This window comes from Triturus cristatus, chromosome 2_1, assembly GCF_964204655.1.
Source record: "Triturus cristatus chromosome 2_1, aTriCri1.1, whole genome shotgun sequence".
Classification (NCBI taxonomy): Eukaryota; Metazoa; Chordata; class Amphibia; order Caudata; family Salamandridae; genus Triturus; species Triturus cristatus.
Genome location: NC_140581.1, coordinates 976,477,330 through 976,493,482, shown reverse-complemented (window position 1 = coordinate 976,493,482; position 16,153 = coordinate 976,477,330). Strand labels below are relative to the sequence as shown.

The 16,153-nt window shown below is 44.5% G+C and overlaps 1 long non-coding RNA gene across 1 annotated transcript in view; it reads right to left on the bottom strand.

Annotated features, from left to right (window-relative positions):
- LOC146866149 (uncharacterized) overlaps positions 1-16,153 on the bottom strand; it is a 136,912-nt gene that overhangs the window by 28,396 nt on the left and 92,363 nt on the right. The window contains exon 2 of the long non-coding RNA XR_014970555.1: positions 3,907-4,003. This is a non-coding gene — a long non-coding RNA (uncharacterized LOC146866149). The remainder of the gene's footprint in view (positions 1-3,906; positions 4,004-16,153) is intronic.

Below are 16,153 nucleotides of genomic sequence, written 5' to 3'. Positions count from 1 at the left end.
CCCCCAAAATGCGGCACACACACATCACATACAGAGCACGTCAACATTGACAACGATGTGGCTCAATCCGGAAAACACCTACAACAGAACACAGGACACAACTGGTGCCACTTGGGTGCAGACACTGGCCAATCACATTTGGCATTGCAGGGAAATGTGAGTTGATAATGCACAAGTACAAACACACACACGTCTGTGGTCAAAATGTCCGCTGTCCCCTATCAAATAGGCAACTCCTCCCAAACAGCCACAATGTACCCAGTCATGCTGTCTGTATGAAAACATGTGTAATGCGACAACATACATGTGGACACATTGTTAAACTGCATCTCCCCCTCACATTGCAGAGGGAGAATCAACAACTCCTGCAGAGCAGCCCAACTCTCTTTTCTCTGATGACGAAGAGGACCACCACAGCTTCGACTCTGACACCCTGCAACTGCTTGTGGAGAGCCTACGCAGCCCACTTCCAGGGGCTGGGTAGCCCAACTGCTATGAGGTGACCCCACCCCCTGCACAGACCACACAGCAGGCAGCACCCCCCACCACGGCTGACCCCCACGATGAACACATGGCCTTCCAACGCTGTATGTTGGGGTGCCAGGAGAATCTGGCAGAAAAGGTGCGGGTGGGCTTCGACCGCATGATGGACAAACTAGATGCCATACGTGGGTGACTGAGTCCCATCAGGGACCACTCACGGTCCCTAACGGACACCCACAGTCTGCTCCATGCTCTCCAACGGATCATGGCTGACATCGCTGGAGCCCTGACTCAGAGAATAGAACAACTGTCCAGTCAGAGTGGCTCTAGCGATGTCACACGGGAGTTGGGAAACATGAGGAGGTTAATGGAGACCATGGAGAGGGCGAATGCGGAAAGTGCGGCTGCCATGGCTGCACACCAGCGAGAGGTAGCTGGGTTCCTCAATGACCTCAGGACCATCCTCATGGCATTGTTGCCACCAGGCCTGGTGCTGATGCATGCTGCTGCTACCACTCCATCCACATGTCCGCCCCCTGAAGTGTCAGTGCCACACAGTGCGGCAGACCTTCCACCTCCGGGCACTGATGTGTCACTGCCACACAGTGCTGGAGACAGAACACCACCACCCACACGTGAGGCACATGCAACAGCAGAGGACAAAGATGCGGATGACTCTGCCCTCATGGTAAGGACGACGCAGTAGCATGCATCTCCGCCATAGGGCCGGCTTCAGCTTGGTTCTGCCCTCTGCATCATCACCTTCCACTGTCCCCCGATGCACTCTGCGACACTCACCTTGGACCTCGACATGGGCTGCCATATGCTGTTTGATCGCCAATGACACAGCAATGTGACTGCGGACTGAACTCTTCCTCTTCCTTTGCACTTGTCATTTCCTGAAGGACTCTGGCTGGCCCTCCATGGGCCAACATCATCATGTGGGGTGTGCATGGACCTGTACTGCTCCGGATGCAACACTCCACTGAATGTGCATTAAACATTCATATTCACACAGATGTGCAATGTCTATGTCTAATGTAGGCTCACTGGACTCCTCTTACATCCATGTGGCTCATGTCGTAGAACAGGGATCACAGGGTGACACATTGCCGAATGCGGTCCAGGTGGACACACTCATGAGTTACTCCCTTCTCCAGCCCAGAACGGAACCACGCCCAGCACCCCGGGGTCATTTACAAACCCTTACGCTGGACTGGCATACGCCAGGGCAGCCCACTCCGCTTATGATCACAGGGGGGACGGCAATGCTGCATGTACCAGGTCTGCCCTGTAGTAATCTGCTGATCACAGGTCTAGTTGTCAGCATGCCACAGCCACTCCCTCACGGCTGGTTTACACCCACACCACACCCATCCAGCGCATGCATCACAGGACATGTGACCCTGGTAATAAAAAGGTCCGTGCGCACATGCTTAACGCCATTTCCACTCTTTATCTGGGTGCATCTGTATGATGTTAATGTAGGCATGAGGGCCTCAGGCCCTGCAACATCACATTCCCCAGGACTGGAGGTGACATGATGGTGTCCACAACACGATGCCCAATCATACAGGGTCCATAACTTGGGGGCACAGACTTGGTGGCACCGGATACATTGCGGCCGGCACAGGCACACCGCCACGGGACGGGCACTTTGGGTGAACTGAGGTAGGGGCACCTTAAGTGTTGAGCCGGTGTACAGCCTGCGATGATGTCCCATCCCGGCGGTCCGGACTGCTCAGGATTTGTGTGCCCTGCTGGACCGCAGTGTAGGCCAGAGCCAGCAGGCAGCGCGGGCCTACCGCGACGTGGTGTCAGATCCCGGATCACAGAGTTAGTGGCACCTCAAGGGCTGAGTGGGTGTGCAGCCTGTAATGATTCCGGGTGCACTGGTATGTCCTCTGCCATGGCAAAGTCAAGACCCAGAATCAAATGTGAGACCTGATGGCCTGTGGAGTGGGGCTACATGATTTGAAGGGTGCCATTTCCGCTGGCCCCTGGCATGTGGCTTGCAGCGGCACGTGGTGGTCCCTCATTGCTACACGCCAAGGGCGGAAGGTGAGCAGTGAGGCCTGGGGGCTCAGGGGCGGGCATGCACCGCTGGGTGGCGAGAAGGGCTGGGGTGCATCTGCCTGGGTGTGCAGGGACGGTCAGGCGATGATGTCTTGTGCAATTGTATGTACTTTGCCATTCATGTATCTGGACTCTGTTTCAGATGACAGATATGTTTCAGATGTGTGACCTGGTAAACTGCACTACATACAGGCACGTGGTTGGAGACACACCGGTGGCAGCAGGTGAGCAGTGTGGCCTGGGTGCGCATTGTTGGCACTCTCTCTCCCTGTCCATCTCTTCTCTTGTCTGTGTCTCTCTCCCCCATCTGTCCGTCTTTCTCTAGCTCCCCCTTTCTGTCCGTCTTTCTCTCTCTCCCCCTCTCTGTCCATCTTACTCTTGTTCCCCCTCTCTGTCCGTCTTTCTCTCGCTCCCCCTCTCTGTCTGTCTTTCTCTCTCTTCGCTCTGTCTCTCCTTCGCTCTCTCTCTGTCCTTTCATGTGCGCAAGACGCACCTTCTCATCATGATTTTTGTCTTGCAGGCTGTGACCTACGTATTGTCCCGAGAGGAGCCGCCATGTGTCTTAATTTCTGTTCTGTGTTTCTTTGAATACATCTTCATTTGTTACATCGTAGGTGAATGTGTGATGCTCATTTTTGTGATTGTGCGACATCAGGAAGATTATTTGGTACATGATCCCGTGTAGTTGATGTGGCATGTCTTGGGCCGGCGGAGGGGGGGGGGGGGGGGTGCCCGGGGAGGGGTTGTCCTGCGGGTGGCGGCGGTGGGTGTTGTGGCCCTCTTGGATGTCCGGCCCCATTGTTCAGTGGCTCCATGGCATCTGTTGATCTTCAGGTGTGGGTCTGGGCTGGCCTCCCTTTTGTGGTGCAGGCTGCCGTCCGACTTTACACCGGGTCAGAGCAGGTGTTAGTTTCCTGCTGCTAACACGCCTTATTGCCTGTTTTGAGTTTGTATCGCTGATCTGGCTGGTCGTTGAGAATGTTGCGGAGTTGTGTTTTGGCAAGGGAATGCCTACTCTGCATCTCATTAGCGATAGTTGCCGGGGTCATCTGTGGCGATGTTTTTTGCGGCTGCTATCACGGGTAGACTGGTGTTCTGGGCTGTTAACACCAGCTTGTGAATGGGGCGATATATTTATCGCAACTTTAGCTGCGATACAGTGCAGCTAACTCGGGAGAGAGACTGAAATATGGATGCTTCTGACTGAGAGTCATATAAAAAAGATGGGAACAGAAGGATGAAAGCTAAACTAGTGGAAATTAGTCTGCAGCAAAGTTAAAGAACAGGGAAAAGACAGTAACAGGATAATGAATCAAACATGGAACAGGGGGGTCAAATATGTCTCACCTTCAGTGATGCTGTTAAGTGTCTCTACAGCACAGACTTCAGAGTCTGAATGAACAGTTCACGATCTGCATCTTCGCTCGCCAGTGAAGCAGTGACCCTAAAACAAGGGTGATATGGAATTTAAACTAAATTTGAACCATGAAAGTCTTCCAATTTTTCATTTATTACTTTACAGCTGTATAACATTGGAAATCAGAGTGACAGTCACTATTTTGCTATAGAAACCAGCAAATAGAGACAGCATAAATATAATAAAGGTCCACATGAGAGCGGCTACAAGCTTGAAAGTCTCACCAGTGTGTAGGAAAAAATACAAAAATATGCAAATTAGAGACTTAATTGATAAGAATTAAATGTACTCTCCCTAACCAAGATAATACCACATTAATAAACAAGAATAGGGTAATAATTAGCAATAGGAAGACATAAGCATGTACTAAGAGAGATGCACAGACATGGCATGCACAACTTATAGGGAGGAACACAATTATATAGTAGGAGTAACAAAACAAATGCAAATACGTGTATCTGTGATCATACAAGACACATTATAAACATATACCTTTACAAAATTATCAGCAATTTAGGGTCTTATTTAGACTTGTCGGACTGGATAATCTATCACAATCTGTATTACAAGCATTTTAGGCTTTCGCAAACCTTCAAATTTGGTAATCAGGTGGTATGCCAACACTGAAACGCTTTTTCAAATATACTAAACTCACTTAGCGATTCGGAAAACAATTTCCACATGGCTTAAACTGGTTGAGAAATGATTTGAGAATTGCTATTGGAAGGGGCATGTTTTGGCCATTCCTTCCACGTATAGCGATTCTGACCCTGCTGTATTAATGTTTTGCGACAGCAATTAAGCGCCAAACGTTGAAAAATGACTGATCCTGAAGTTGGGGTGGTAGTTTTTTGGCAAAGTGCAATTGGGCCCCTTTGGACCCTTTCTCCTCTCTAAATATGTTTTTTAATAGTTATTTTTAGTAATTTGCATCAATAACACAATTTCAGTGATATTTACTGTACTCCAACAACTGAGCGTCCTTTCACATCAGCCACACCAACTAATTTACTCAATCATCTTCAGCACAGTTGATTTCCTATCAAGACCATCATGAAATTGATGTCCACAAGAATGATTTTCAAATTTTCTCTCTCCCATACCTCTCACCTCGGTCTATTATTCAGGGGATCCATCATTCTAGTCAGCATGTATGCACACTAAACAAGTTCCTCTGTCACTTTTGTCATCTTTCCTTGAGGCTTACATATGCTGTATGTCCTCCACAACCGTCCCATCAAGTTCTTCCACCTGGGCAGCCCCCAGAGCAGGGTGTCTCACCCGCTGAATTGCTATGCACCTTTTTGCCAAGATAGTTCCCATTGATAACATATGTATTTTCATTCTATGGCCATTCTCAGCAGGAATATCCCTAGTATACATTGCCTTATAGACTTCTCAATCAGCCCACCAGTCTCCTTCAAAAATCTTGAAAAATGTTTTAGGGAGAGTAGGTAGGGGTCTATGAGACCATTGCCAACTCTCAGTGAAACATTTTACAAAAAGAAAGCTTGTTTTTTAAGTCACTCCCATTTCCTGTAAGGAAAACTGATTACATAAACAAGTATTTCTTTATTAAAATATAAGCACGGACATAGTTGTCTGCTGATCTTTACAGGCCGCATCCCTGTGATGTTGGTCATTTGCAGGCAGTCACAGCAAATTGTGACCTGCCTAATACATACTAATTAGGCAGGTAGGTCTGTGACAGCCCATGATTTGGTATTTTGTTAACTTAGCTATTTGTACATGTCAGAAGCTTGCTCTGTATATACCATACCAAAGTGAGGTATAGTGTGCACAGAGTCCAGTGGATCCCAAGAGGCTTAAGTAGATAATGCAAAACGCTTTATTTGTGGTAGTGTGGTTGAGCAGTTAGGCTTATCAGAGGGCTTTGTTAAGCATTTGTTGTACACACTCAGGCAAGAAAAGGTTACACACACTCAAAGACTTAATTCAAGACCAATTGTTTTGTAGCAAAAACATTACTTTGCTACTGTTATTTCTAGAACCAAGAGAAACTCAGTTGCAGGTAAGTACCAGTATTAAAATAGTAATACTTTTCAGGTACAGAAAATTGTGTTTGTATAATAACGTAAAAATATTTGACATTGGTATTAAAAATACTTTGCGATGTCAAATCAACTGTAGCAATACTTAGCACTGTACTAGATTGACACTGTCCAATTTTTAAGAAATGCAGTTCAACCGTATGGGAGGAAAACAGTTATGCACATTTACAGAAAGGTACTCAACTTACACATCCAGTCTTTGAGGGTTTAGGCCAACACTGGGCAAGAGTCAGATCAAGGTAGGTACTGTACCACCAGCTGCACAGGGGCGGCCAGGTGCTGAGGTCACTGGGCCCAATGTTAGTCAATGAACACTGGGGGCACCCACAGAGGTGCTTCTTGAAAATAGGTACCCGCAGCTTCGGGGCACAGGTCCCAGGGTTTTGGGCAAGCACAGGGGGGCCACAATGCAGCACCAAAGCTACACCACCAGCAGCACAGGTGCAGCCAGGTGCAGGGTGCAAACACAGTGTCGGGCGTCCAATGCAATCCTATGGAGAGGCTGCAGGCGTCGAACCGGAGAGTGCAGACAGAAAACCAGTGACAGCATTAATAAATTGGGATGTTGGGGGTAACTGGGGCACAGCTGGTCAATCTCCCCATAGCCCAGGGGCTAAGGGTGCAGAGGTGTCTTTAGACATTGGATTTCTTCTTGCTGTGCCGGTTGCGGTTGGGGGATCCTTCGGATTTACACTGCAGGTGTCATCGTGGAGGTCAGGAGTGGTCATCCAATGCTGGATTCAAGATAAGGATCACAGGTGAGAGTTCATTGGACAGGTGACCCACTCAGACTCGGGTCGTGGGCGTTGGGTGCAGAGTGGGCAGGACTTGCAGTTCCAGATGGCATAGGAGTCCCTGGAGTGGATTTGTTCTGGACAGTTCCGGTTTCAAAGGCAGCAGTCCTTCCAGGATTTTTCAGAGGTCATTGTCTGCAAGACAGGTTGCCATTTTGTTTCAGGCTCTTTGAAGCTGGAGACAGGTCGGTAGGGCTGAGGCCAAGGCAGTCGTTACCTTCAGGCTTCTCTGCAGGGTCGGTGTGGCATCCTGCCTGACTCATGATGTTGTTTATACCTTGCTTTTGGTCTATCAATGTCTTGGTTACCTGGAACACCATTCCATGGTGTTCTGCATTCTGGTATCCTTGGTGCTAGAATGGAAATGTTCAAATCTCTCTAGCTGTTACCTTTACTGGCTGCGGCCTGGATGGCTTCCTGCTTTCTCTAGAAATAAACTTGGATTTGCTACATATTCAAGCCTCCAGTGTTATCCTTTCAGCTGCACCTAGGATCTTACAGTCGGCTTTCGGGATGTCTTCTTTCTTCTTAGGTTATCGCAGATCTGAGGATCAAGGTACAAGGGTTGCCCTAATTACTGAATTTAGGATTGTTACAGGCACTACCAGGTTGAAGCCAAAGGGCTACTTACCTTTAGGGTGACTACATCCTTTGTATGCCTCCTCCCTTTGGGCAGGGGACATTCGTTGATCATTTTGACTAAAATTCTTCCATCCAACATGTAGGAATTTCTAAGGAGGGGGTGAATTCAGCTCAGGACACCTTAGAGGTGGTCCTGGCTGAGAGAGGACACACCTCTCCTGAGTACGAATTTTACCGCTGACCTTGCCGCCAAAAGTGGAGATGGGCAAAGGGGAGTGGGCATCTTCACTAGCTGGAGAGTCCCTTGTCAGCATAACAAAGGGAAAGAAGCCTTTGAGGCTCAGCGCCCTGAATGCTGTTCCAGCTTGAGGTAGGGGACAAGCCCCTCCTCCCCAAGCAGACTTTGTTCCTGACCCACTAGGGCACAAGAATACTAGTCAAAAAGTGGGGGAGGGGGGTACTTCAACAGAACCCCATTTGCCCACAGTACATAGGTTTGTTTGCAAAATACTACTCTACTCACAAAAAGTAGGTATGCAATTCGCAACTACTTTCTTCAATTGGAATAATAGTACATTAGACCCACAGTTTGTAAATTTGTTGTATTAATGTTGTTTCTTACCAGTAAGACAAGGGCCACAAGTAGAAGTTACAACATGATTTTTAACAAGAGAACTCCGTTCCCCTTAGTTCGGACTGAGAAGTGTCACCTCATGCCCCAGAACTGCCACTGTTTACATTTGTAAAACTGGATGCATACAACCTGGCAGTGGCGGATGGTGACATTTGAAAGTGGTGCATAAAATGATTGTCATACTTCAGTGTAGCGAGCGAGCCCGAACAACCTAAGGGGGGTTCGGGTGAGTTTCCCCCCCGAGAACATTTTGAAAAAAGAGTGGAAAAATTGTGCATTTTCAACCAAATTTGAGAAAGCAGGAAGGTTAATAAAGCAATTATGAAAGTGCAGTTATTACAGTAATAAGGAGATGTCATATAACATAGGTAGCTGCTTATTCAGTAAAACCACAGAGCTTCATAACAGACTTTGAGATATAATGCATTTCTGAGTACCTCACAGATGTTTTTTATTTAACAAATAACTAAACTGGTCGCAAACTAGCAGCATTCAACATATGTTTACTTTTTGTATCTAAAATCAGCACGTCTGTTTTTAAGAGCAGCAAACTTTTCAATAACTTGAACGTTAAAGTCTGAGATAATTTGAACTAGCTTGCTCTCTATAGAGAGCATTGCCAAAGCATTTAGTCTTTCCTCAAGCATGGTGTTCCTCAGGAATGTGTTAATCCTCTTTAAGGTAGAAAAAGATTGTTCTGCCTCTGCTGTTGTCATAGGATTGGTAATGACATTTGTTAGTAAAGCCACTGTCTCTGTAAATGTCTTTTCCATATTAAGTTTATGAAGTAAAGCCAGCAAATACCTGGCATCTTTGGCCTTCCGGTACACAGGCATTGAGTACAGTACAGTCAACTCAGTTTTCAGGTCCTCTTGGTTGAGCATAGGATATGCTTCCACAGCCTCACGCAGAGCATGCACAGGGAAGGATTAATCATATTTTGCAAAGTATTCACTTTCCAATAATGCGGCACTCACCAAATGTTTTGTGAAAGCAAAACGTTCTTGTGCATGCACAATTACAATGTCACATATCTCCTTTGCATTTCGGACCAGAGTGGTGATGTTTTTTCTGTGGTTTCAAAAAGTAGAAGCCTCTGCTGCTGTCTAAATTGTCAACCTCATCTCTCACTTTGCTTATGTGTTCGACAAACATAGCGGTATTTCTTTTCACACAGACAGTATCTATCTCTTGTGCTTGTAACTGATTGTATAAATTCTCGACCGTTAACATTATGTCTTGAAATAATAACAGAAAGAACTGAAACTCTCTATCTTTTAGTGTTCTAGCAAAGCCACCAGTCCTGTGTTTTTCAACCTAGATTATGTAGTGCTTTCATTCAGGGGATAAAGCTGTACATAGTATACATGCTGCACGCACAAATGACATGGACAATTAGTTCATATCAATGGGGGGTGCCATGAGGTTTGCCCTTAACCACTCGCGATATATTTCCGTGGTGAAAAACCAAGGCACATTTTGCAACATTACTACATAGCCTTTTAGCAGCTAGCTAGGGTGTTTTGTGGGTGACTCCTAGTTTATGCCCTTGCTATCAATGGTGCTAGGTACAAAGTACAGCATTTGTTGTATGTGCGCATGCAGTTTACCCATCTCTAGCAGGAGTGAAGTTGCTGGGCAATGTTATTCCTGCCACGCCAGGCAAGCATGGCAGTTGTAAAGTGCGTCACGTCCCCTTACACAACTCTGTAACAGGAGTGGAGTTGCTGCGCAGTTTTTATACTTACCATATACACGTACAGCTTCTGTAAAGTGTTTACCCACGCATCTCAACAATTTCTGTAGTAGAAGAGAAGATGCTGGATAGCTGATATTGGTGTATGTCTGAAAACGTTGGAAAGTACTATGGGGGTGGTCTTCCAATTAGCAGTGTTTGAGGCCAGCTTGTCTATTAATATGTAAAGGAGAACCTCAAGAGGAGCTCTCCATCGTGCTGATCTGGTGCGTAGGAAACGCTGCGCCGTCCCATCAGGAACTTGTGTAAATTGACTGGTAGCTGGAAGTTTTACTGCACTTACACCATTGTTAGTTACACGGGCGCCTCTTCACGGACAACGCAGAACACTAAAGGTTTAAATCAAAACAAGGCACATGGGTCGCTTTATTCTAGCCACTTTACTCGAGTATGGTCAATGTGCTCACTTATAGTTGTATTTATATATTCTGACATATAAAACTAGAGATGATACCAACAACATGGCTCGTGTGGGAGTGTCTTGAAATTCCACACTGAGTCATGTTGTTTTATGCATATGAGTACGGCGTAGGACTTGCCATTGTAAGTGTTTGGTTTGCAGTTTAGTTCTTTTGTGTACCAGTTTCATTGTAATTGTATTCATGTTAAAAGCGAGTAACTATACGTTGTAATATTTCTTCACCTAATACGAGGGCCGCGGTACAACAAAGTCAATGGACCTTTACCGCGAAGTTTGACCAAAAGGGCTGTGATGTTTTCTAAGGTAACCAGGACACATCTACTTTCCTGATCTTCTGAAACTGATTCTGCAATAAAAGCGACTCTAGGTCAGGTCTCACCCACAGTAACTCCCTGGAATACCATGACTATTTAGTATGGAATAACTGCCCCCTCCCTCTCAGTAGAAGACAGGCCCCTCCATGGACATTAAGTGTGCTTCTTGACTTAGAAGGCTGTGTGGGCCCCATATCTAATTTTTTGATGGTGCCAAGCTATTCACCATTTTTTTTAACTGTTGAGGGTAGGTGGACATTCGATTAAAGCTCTGTGGCTGATAATTTCAACAGCAGCAGACATTTTCACACAAACACAATCTGTTCAGTCACAAGTCTTAAAACAGCTTTCACATGTGATCAGCTAGAAGTAGAAATCCATATTCATTTATCTTGAAAAAGATCAGTTAAGAAGATTATGTACGTCATACTTTTCAGCTTCTCGAAAATGAGTTTGGGCACATGTGACCTCGTGAATCTCAATTTAAGAATTTCCAAATAAGTGTTCATTCTCATTTCTACAGATCTCATCACACGACAAAGTGCGCTAATTTCGCAGCCTGTAATTCTGCATTAACCACATTATTCCAATTGCAAAATATTTGCTTTTAATTTTCTGTTAATCGTCACTATAGTCTCGCTGTTTGCAACTGCATACATTTGAATCGCTGGCGACAAATATGCACAAGAGCGAAAAGCAGCTGCCGCCAAAACGCAAATGGGCTCCATTCTAAAAGGCAGATAGACGCTGGCACGACACATTCAATGAACAAACGAGACAATTCAATGATGACGAGGAGACAGCGGGAAGTTACATTACTTTGCATTCTGGAACCTGTAGTTTAATTTTTGTAATGATATATAGGTGTTAAAATCTTAACTTGAAAAGTGCTGTCAGTGAAATAGCATGCGCTGACTGAATGAGCAATTTAGCTTCTAATGGAGCTCACCCCATCGTCCCTTCAATGCTAGTGTCAAGACCAGTGGTTCCTGAAACTTCAGCAGCACACAGAAGCATGCAGCAGACATGCTAATTCATTACTGGGAATGACTGGACAATGCAAATTTAAGAAAAAGAGTATTAGTGTAGTTATTATTTGTCTTTCCTAAGTTGCCTTAAGATCCATGTGCACTCATCTTCATTAAGAACCGTGTGACACCCTTCCTTGTTTTACCTTTCAGGGTCCTCCTCCCCACACTGTAATTAACCTTACAAACAAAACAGAATTCATATCTCGCCTGTATCTGCAGGTTTCTGCTCGAGTTGATCGCTCATGTCAATGTGTTTTTCTAGTTCTGTCTCTGGATTTTGATCAGCAAGGATTCTGATGGTCATTCAGGTGGAGGGTAGAGGCCGTGAAGGGAGAGGGGCGGGCTTGTGTCATTCAAAATCTTCATTATTTTTCCAAAGCTTAAAGGTGATATTCCATGTTTTGAAGGTGTCATCTGTCTCTCGGGCTACCAAAGCCACAGACAGCTGCCGGTGAAGCACTTTCTGCACGTTCACAACTACCAGCGTAGAAGTGTCCAGCTCACACCGCGTGTTCCAAGGCAGTGTGTGAATGTAAATTCAGTAGAGATACCCCTTTGTGAAACTGATGTTGAACTAAATGTGGGGTGCTTTAAGGCCCCAGACTGGACCAATATGTAGACGGACTGACTTTGGCCCTGTTGTCAGATGCAAAGTTTGTTCCCTGTTTACGGAGGTTTTTTCAATCCTATTTGCGAGAGCACAAAGCATCTTGAGGACAATAACTTGATTTAATTCAGCTTCTGAGAGGTTCTCCCTGCAGCAGTCACAGCGGGGCCAGAGTGACTCTCTGTACTGGATGATGGCTCTGGCACTTCAGAAGCAAATGCACTCAACCTCCAAGCTATTAAAAAGGGCTGATATACAGTGTGGTGAAAGAGCATAGCAGCTTCCACGCAAGAGACAAAAACAAAACAAAATTGTTGTTGGAAAAGGTCCGATTACGGTAATGGTTATGTGCGGATGACGGATAATGCACATATGCACAAAAGTACATGCTTAAAAATTTTTATTTTGAAATAAAGTATGTACAGAAAAGCAGATTGAAATATGATGTACTCAATGATAACACATAATGCAAATAGATCGCATTCATAGCAGGAGAGATGCTCCACCACTTAATTCTCAGAAAAGTCATGCCGTTAAGAGTATCTATTTTGTTTATTTTGTATGATGAGTCTACCATTTCCATGCAAAGGCATTCTTTTTATTCAGAATTGGGATGACTTCTCCAACTCTAGATAGTCCTCGGATCGGATGACATCGATCACTTGCCAGGTCAAATCATTTGCCCGTGTCCTGTTTCTGTTTGGATTTAATCAGTAACCGGCACAGCATTTAGTATCTTGCTGCGACTCCTGCTTCAGTGTTGTGAAATTGTGGGGTGTACTTTTTCTGTTGTTTGATATATGTACTAGTTGGCCAGGACACAAAATACAGTATAAGCAATTGTTGTTTGTATAGTTTGAATAGAATTTCAATAAACATGACTGAGAACCATGATTTATGAATTTGCTGGTTAAATGTCACAAGATGCACAATTACCACATGTGTGCTGTCCTAACAATGGTTGTAATCCCCATTGGGCATTGAGGGTCTGATTAGCTGTGGATGGTCTATAAGCCTGTATTCAATAGTCATTGAAATTAATACTGTGTTTGACCACCTAAATGTGGTCAGGAAACTTCATTTTGCCCCTGTGGACAGAACAAACCAATGCTTTTTAATCACCCTTGGAGCTGTAAACCCCCAGTGTTAGCATTAAAATGGCTGTTCTTTAGGCTTCAGGAGAGTTCAGCACCCCAGCCGGAACATGTACCTGATGCAGATCACAAAATGCACATGATGTAAATAGGTCAGTGAGTCACTGCCTTTGTCAGAGAGATCATTTTGTTACTTGCAGTTTGTAAGTTAAAATCCTAACATACAACAGTGAGCTATTAACTGTCATCTAAGAGCTGCATGCAAACTGCAAGGTAAAAATTGTAGTGTTATGTTTTTTCCACCCAGTCTTTCATCCCAGCTATGATCCAGCAAACAACACTGTTAAAGGTAAGGAAACTGATGATATTTTTTTTTTAGATTGGAGTTAGGGCTATGTTTGTGGTCACTCTATATGGTGGTTGGAGTAGGTGCACATTCTAAACATTGTACCCTCAGTGGATGGAATTTACTAATACTGAGCATTAGCCCTGTGCTTTGGACACTAACGGTTGTTGAAGGCACTATCTATTCCTTGCCTTGTTCAAGGCCCTCAAACAGTGTCTGTTTCAGTGCCTTTAGCAACCACTATGGCACACAGAGGCAACAGGCAGTAAGGCTGTATTTTTAGCAGTCCTGTTGTCCAAAAGGGAGCTGTTGGAGATATATTGCGATAATGCACAAGATATATGTATTTATACTGAAATTTGATATTATTGCACCAAATCTTATACGTTGTACTTTGACTATTGACAGGCTTCTTTCATATTGGTAAGGACAGCATCGGCATGATGAATACGGTCGAACAATTAATTACACGGTCATTCCATGCACGGCGTCTAGAAGAGAAACTACATATAAAGAGATTAGGACCTGATCGGCCTGACCTACAACTACAACAAGTTACCCAGGACAAATGAAAATCTTAGAAATGTTCATTCTCAAACACCTGGTACACAAAAGCTGATTGGCTTACAGGGTGCCCGTCAAGAAACAAACTGTTCTGCTTCACCTGCTTGCTGTTTAATGGTGATTTTCCTTGGACAAGAGAAGGAGTGATAGACTTGAAGCATCTGTCTGAAAAAATAAAGAAGCATGCACACACAAGAAAGCATATGGAAAACCTGACGAGACTGGGAATGTTGGGAGACACACCGATTGAGCAGCACATAAGCAATGCATACCGCCAAACAATACAGAAACACAATGAAGCAGTTGATAGAAATAGACACATACTATCAAAAATAATTGATTGCATTTGTTTCTGTGGTGCTTTCGAACTGGCATTGCGAGGCCATGATGAATCAGAAGGTTCCCCAAATCCTGGAATATTCAAAGGCCTTGTGGATTTAATAGCAAGCATAGACAAGGAAATGGAAGCACATTTAGCAAGTGCTACAGTCTTTAAGGGCACCTCTAAAACTATACAAAATGAACTCCTTGAGTGTATGCTAGAAATTATGAGAAGCTATATTGTCCAAGAGTTGCAAAACACAGACTTTGTTCAGGCTGATGACACCACTGATGTGGCCACACAAACACAGTCTGTATTAGTCTTTCGGTATCTGGACAATGACAATAATGTTGTGGAGAGGTTCTATGGTTTCACTCATTTAATAGACTCTACTGCAGAAACCATTACTGCAGCTATACTGCGTCAACTGAACTTCATTTTTCCAGAGGTGCATCAAAAAAAAAAAAACGTATTGCACAAAGCTATGATGGTGCGTCCGTAATGAGTGGAAGCCTTGGTGGAGTACAGAAAAGAATAAGAGATGTGTAGCCTTATGCTCATTATGTGCACTGTTACGCCCACCAACTTAATCTTATTATGCAACAGGCAGTATCAAAGATCTCCAAGGCACGAATTTTCTTTCGGGATGTAGGAGGCATGGCAGCATTCTTCTCACGTTCCCCAAAAAGAACGGAAACACTTCAGGAGATTGTGGACAAAAGGGTTCCAAGGGGATCCTCAACTCCTTGGAACTTTAACATACGTACAGTCCAACTAATTTATCAATATAGGGAGGACCTTGTGAAATGTTTTGAAGCCATAGAAGCCAATGAAACCTTTGATTTCAAAACTCACAGTGAATCCCGTGGCTTTGCTAGAACACTAAAAGATAGAGAGTTTCAGTTCTTTCTGTTATTATTTCAAGACATAATGTCAGCGGTCGAGAATTTATACAATCAGTTACAAGCACGAGAGATAGATACTGTCTCTGGGAAAAGAAATATCGCTATGTTTGTCAAACGCATAAGCAAAGTGAGAGATGAGGTTGACAATTTCGACAGAAACTGCCAGAGACTTCTACTTTTTGAAACCACAGAAAAAACATCACCACTCTGGTCCGAAATGCAAAGGAGATATGTGACATTGTAATTGTGCATGCACAAGAACATTTTGCTTTCACAAAACATTTGGTGAGTGCCGCATTATTGGAAAGTGAATACTTTGCAAAATATGATGAATCCTTCCCTGTGCATGCTCTGCGTGAGGCTGTGGAAGCATATCCTATGCTCAACCAAGAGGACCTGAAAACTGAGTTGACTGTACTGTACTCAATGCCTGTGTACCGGAGGGCCAAAGATGCCAGGTCTTTGCTGGCTTTAATTCATAAACTTAATATGGAAAAGACATTTACAGAGACAGTGGCTTTACTAAAAATTGTCATTACCACTCCTTTGACAACAGCAGAGGCAGAACGATCTCTTTCCGCCTTAAAGAGGGTTAAGACATTCCTGAGGAACATCATGCTTGAGGAAAAACGAAATGCTTTGGCAATGCTCTCTATAGAGAGCAAGCTAGTTCAAAATATCTCAGACTTTAACGTTCAAGTTATTGGAAAGTTTGCTGCTCTTAAAGACAGACGT